The sequence below is a fragment of the Tachyglossus aculeatus genome, chromosome 22, assembly GCF_015852505.1.
Source record: "Tachyglossus aculeatus isolate mTacAcu1 chromosome 22, mTacAcu1.pri, whole genome shotgun sequence".
NCBI classification, from domain to species: Eukaryota; Metazoa; Chordata; class Mammalia; order Monotremata; family Tachyglossidae; genus Tachyglossus; species Tachyglossus aculeatus.
The window spans coordinates 53,802,639-53,808,638 of record NC_052087.1 but is presented as its reverse complement, the minus strand read 5'-3'; positions in this window follow the sequence as shown (position 1 = coordinate 53,808,638).

Sequence of the window (6,000 nt, the reverse complement as noted above, 5' to 3'; positions counted from 1 at the left end):
ACTGGGAGCCCGCTGTTGGGTCGGGACCGTCTCTAGATGTTGCCGACTTGGACTCCCCAAGCGCTTAGTACAGTGCTCCACAATCAATCAATCAATCGATCGTATTTATTGAGCGCTTACTGTGTGCATGTCCCATGTGGGACTCCCAGTTTCAAATGGCCTCCCCCTTCTAGACTGTGAGCCCACTGTTGGGTCGGGACCGTCTCTATATGTTGCCGACTTGGACTCCCCAAGCGCTTAGTACAGTGCTCCGCAATCAATCAATCAATCAATCAATCGTATTTATTGAGCGCTTACTGTGTGCATGTCCCATGTGGGGCTCCCAGTTTCAAATGGCCTCCCCCTTCTAGACTGGGAGCCCGCTGTTGGGTCGGGACCGTCTCTATATGTTGCCGACTTGGACTCCCCAAGCGCTTAGTACAGTGCTCCACAATCAATCAATCAATCGATCGTATTTATTGAGCGCTTACTGTGTGCATGTCCCATGTGGGGCTCCCAGTTTCAAATGGCCTCCCCCTTCTAGACTGTGAGCCCACTGTTGGGTCGGGACTGTCTCTATATTTTGCCGACTTCTACTCCCCAAGCGTTTAGTACAGTGCTCCGCAATCAATCAATCAATCAATCGTATTTATTGAGCGCTTACCGTGTGCAGAGCACTGGACTAAGCGCCTGGGCACACAGTAAGCGCTCAATAAATACGATTGAATGAATGAATGAATAGTGGAGAGAGCCTGGGTTTGGGAGTCAGAGGTCGTGGGTTCTAATTCCGGCTCCGCCGCTTGTCAGCTGTGTGACCTTGGGTAAGTCACTTCACTTCTCTGGGCCTCAGTTAGTAAAATGGGGATGAAGACTGTGAGCCCCACATGGGACAGGGACCGCGTCCAACCCAATTTGCTTGTATCGAACCCAGCGCTTAGAACGGTGCTTCGCACATAGTGAGCGCTTAACAAATGCCATCATTACTGTCATTATTATTACAGTGCCTGGCACAAAGTAAGCGCTTTACAAGTACCGTAATCGTTATTATTCTTGTGTAGCGCTCCGCACACAGCGAGCGTTCAATAAATACGATGGAATGAATGAGACTTTGGGCAAGTCGCTTCACTTCCCTGGGCCTCAGTGACCTCATCTGTAAAATGGGGATGACGACTGGGAACCCCCCGTGGGACAACCTGATCACCTTGTAGCCTCCCCAGCGCTTAGAACAGTGCTTGGCACATAGTAAGCACTTAACAAATGCCATCATCATCATCAATCGTATTTATTGAGCGCTTACTATGTGCAGAGCACTGTACTAAATGCCATCATTACTGTTATTATTATTACAGTGCCTGGCACAAAGTAAGCGCTTAACAAATACTGTAATCGTTATTATTCTTGTGTAGCGCTCCGCACACAGGGAGCGTTCAATAAATACGATGGAATGAATGAGACTTTGGGCAAGTTGCTTCACTTCCCTGGGCCTCAGTGACCTCATCTGTAAAATGGGGATGACGACTGGGAACCCCCCGTGGGACAACCTGATCACCTTGTAATAATAATAATAATAATAATGTTGGTATTTGTTAAGCGCTTACTATGTGCAAAGCACTGTTCTAAGCGCTGGGATAGATACAAGGTAATCAGGTTGTCCCAGGAGGGGCTCACAGTCTTTATCCCCATTTACAGATGAGGGAACTGAGGCCCAGAGAAGTGAAGTGACTTGCCCAAAGTCACACAGCTGACAAGTGGCGGAGTCGGGATTTGAACCCATGACCTCGGACTCCAAAGCCCGTGCTCTTTCCACTGAGCCTCCCCAGCGCTTAGAACGGTGCTTCGCACATAGTGAGCGCTTAACAAATACCATCATTACTGTTATTATTATTACAGTGCCTGGCACAAAGTAAGCGCTTAACAAGTACCATAATCGTTATTATTCTTGTGTAGCGCTCCGCACACAGCGAGCGTTCAATAAATACGATGGAATGAATGAGACTTTGGGCAAGTCGCTTCACTTCCCTGGGCCTCAGTGACCTCATCTGTAAAATGGGGATGACGACTGGGAACCCCCCGTGGGACAACCTGATCACCTTGTAGCCTCCCCAGTGCTTAGAACGGTGCTTGGCACATAGTGAGCGCTTAACAAATGCCATCATTACTGTTATTATTATTACGGTGCCTGGCACAAAGTAAGCGTTTAACAAGTACCATAATCGTTATTATTCGTGTAGTGCTCCACATCATCATCAATTATATTTATTGAGCATTTACTGTGTGCAGAGCACTGTACTAAGCGCTTGTGCTGTACTAAGCACCTGCACTGTACTAAGCACTTCCGCACACAGCGAGTGTTCAATAAATACGATGGAATGAATGAGACTTTGGGCAAGTCGCTTCACTTCCCTGGGCCTCAGTGACCTCATCTGTAAAATGGGGATGACGACTGTGACCCCACCGTGGGACAACCTGATCACCTTGTAGCCTCCCCGGCGCTGAGAACAGTGCTTCGCACATAGTGAGCGCTTAACAAATGCCATCATTACTGTTATTATTATTACAGTGCCTGGCACAAAGTAAGCGCTTAACAAATATCGTAATCGTTATTATTCTTGTGTAGCACTCCGCACACAGCGAGCGTTCAATAAATAGGATGGAATGAATGAGACTTTGGGCAAGTCGCTTCACTTCTCTGGGCCTCAGTGACCTCATCTGTATCATCAATCGTATTTATTGAGCGCTTACTGTGTGCAGAGCACTGTACTAAGCGCTTGGGAAGTACAAATTGGACTTCCCAAGAAGAAGAAGTACAAATTGTACTTCCCAAGAAGAAGTCGCTTCACTTCTCTGGGCCTCAGTGGCCTCATCTGTAAAATGGGGATGACGACTGGGAACCCCCCGTGGGACAACCTGATCACCTTGTAGCCTCCCCAGCGCTTAGAACGGTGCTTCGCACATAGTGAGCGCTTAACAAATGCCATCATTACTGTCATTATTATTACAGTGCCCGGCACAAAGTAAGCGCTTAACAAATACTGTAATCGTTATTATTCTTGTGTAGCGCTCTGCACACAGGGAGCGTTCAATAAGTACGATGGAATGAATGAGACTTTGGGCAAGTCGCTTCACTTCTCCGGGCCTCAGTGACCTCATCTGTAAAATGGGGATGACGACTGGGAACCCCCCGTGGGACAACCTGATCACCTTGTAATAATAATAATAATAATAATGTTGGTATTTGTTAAGCGCTTACTATGTGCAAAGCACTGTTCTAAGCGCTGGGATAGATACAAGGTAATCAGGTTGTCCCAGGAGGGGCTCACAGTCTTTATCCCCATTTACAGATGAGGGAACTGAGGCCCAGAGAAGTGAAGTGACTTGCCCAAAGTCACACAGCTGACAAGTGGCGGAGCCGGGATTTGAACCCACGACCTCGGACTCCAAAGCCCGGGCTCTTTCCACTGAACCTCCCCAGCGCTTAGAGCGGTGCTTGGCACATAGTGAGCGCTTAACAAATGCCATCATTACTGTTATTATTATTACAGTGCCTGGCACAAAGTAAGCGCTCAACAAATACCGTAATCGTTATTATTAGTGTAGTGCTCCGCACGCAGCGAGCGTTCAATAAATACGATGGAATGAACGAGACTTTGGGCAAGTCGCTTCACTTCCCTGGGCCTCAGTGACCTCATCTGTAAAATGGGGATGACGACTGGGAACCCCCCGTGGGACAACCTGATCACCTTGTAGCCTCCCCAGCGCTTAGAACGGTGCTTGGCACATAGTGAGCGCTTAACAAATGCCATCATCACTGTTATTATTACAGTGCCTGGCACAAAGTAAGCGCTCAACAAGTACCATAATTGTTATTATTCGTGTAGTGTTCCACATCATCATCAATCGTATTTATTGAGCGCTTTCTGTGTGCAGAGCACTGTACTAAGCGCTTGCACTGTACTAAGCGCTTCCGCCCACAGCGAGCGTTCAATAAATACGATGGAATGAATGAGACTTCGGGCAAGTCGCTTCACTTCTCTGGGCCTCAGTGACCTCATCTGTAAAATGGGGATTACGACTGGGAACCCCCCGTGGGACAACCTGATCACCTTGTAGCCTCCCCAGTGCTTAGAACGGTGCTTCGCACATAGTGAGCGCTTAGCAAATGCCATCATTACTGTCATTATTATTACAGTGCCTGGCACAAAGTAAGCGCTCAACAAGTACCGTAATCGTTATTATTCTTGTGTAGCGCTCCGCACACAGCGAGCGTTCAATAAATACGATGGAATGAATGAGACTTTGGGCAAGTTGCTTCACTTCCCTGGGCCTCAGTGACCTCATCTGTAAAATGGGGATGACGACTGGGAACCCCCCGTGGGACAACCTGATCACCTTGTAATAATAATAATAATAATAATGTTGGTATTTGTTAAGCGCTTACTATGTGCAAAGCACTGTTCTAAGCGCTGGGATAGATACAAGGTAATCAGGTTGTCCCAGGAGGGGCTCACAGTCTTTATCCCCATTTACAGATGAGGGAACTGAGGCCCAGAGAAGTGAAGTGACTTGCCCAAAGTCACACAGCTGACAAGTGGCGGAGCCGGGATTTGAACCCACGACCTCGGACTCCAAAGCCCGGGCTCTTTCCACTGAACCTCCCCAGCGCTTAGAGCGGTGCTTGGCACATAGTGAGCGCTTAACAAATGCCATCATTACTGTTATTATTATTACAGTGCCTGGCACAAAGTAAGCGCTCAACAAATACCGTAATCGTTATTATTAGTGTAGTGCTCCGCACGCAGCGAGCGTTCAATAAATACGATGGAATGAACGAGACTTTGGGCAAGTCGCTTCACTTCCCTGGGCCTCAGTGACCTCATCTGTAAAATGGGGATGACGACTGGGAACCCCCCGTGGGACAACCTGATCACCTTGTAGCCTCCCCGGCGCTTAGAACGGTGCTTGGCACATAGTGAGCGCTTAACAAATGCCATCATTACTGTCATTATTATTACAGTGCCTGGCACAAAGTAAGCGCTCAACAAGTACCATAATCGTTATTATTCGTGTAGTGCTCCACATCATCATCAATCATATTTATTGAGCGCTTACTGTGTGCAGAGCACTGTACTAAGCGCTTGCACTGTACTAAGCGCTTCCGCCCACAGCGAGCGTTCAATAAATAGGATGGAATGAATGAGACTTTGGGCAAGTCGCTTCACTTCCCTCGGCCTCAGTGACCTCATCTGTAAAATGGGGATGACGACTGGGAACCCCCCGTGGGACAACCTGATCACCTTGTAGCCTCCCCAGCGCTTAGAACGGTGCTTTGCACATAGTGAGCGCTTAACAAATGCCATCATTACTGTTATAGTTATTATTACAGTGCCTGGCACAAAGTAAGCACTTAACAAATACAATAATTGTTATTATTCTTGTGTAGTGCTCCGCACGCAGCGAGCGTTCAATAAATTGGATGGAATGAATGCGACTTTGGGCAAGTCGTTTAACTTCTCCTGGCCTCAGTGACCTCATCTGTAAAATGGGGATTACGACTGGGAACCCCCTGTGGGACAACCTGATCACCTTGTAGCCTCCCCAGCGCTTAGAACAGTGCTTGGCACGTAGTAAGCGCTTAACAAATGCCATTATTATTATTATTATTAGACGCCTGGAGAGTGGAGAAGCTTGTTTAGCTAGGGAGGAACCTGGCAGGGATCCTTCGGAGCAGGTGCCAACTTGCAGTCTACTACAGCTGCGCCAACTTTAAACCTGATCAGTTCAGTTTCCAGGCCCCTGCTGACCTGGGTTCCCCCCATTAATTAATTAATTCATTCATCCAATCGTATTTATTGAGCGCTTACTGTGTGCAGAGCACTGTACTAAATACTTGGGAAAGTCCAATAATAATAATAATAATAATAGCATTTATTAAGCGCTTACTGTGTGCAGTACTGTGTCCCCCTTTTAGACTGCCCCCCCTTTTTAGACTCCCCCCCTTTTAGACTCCCCCCCCTTTTAGAC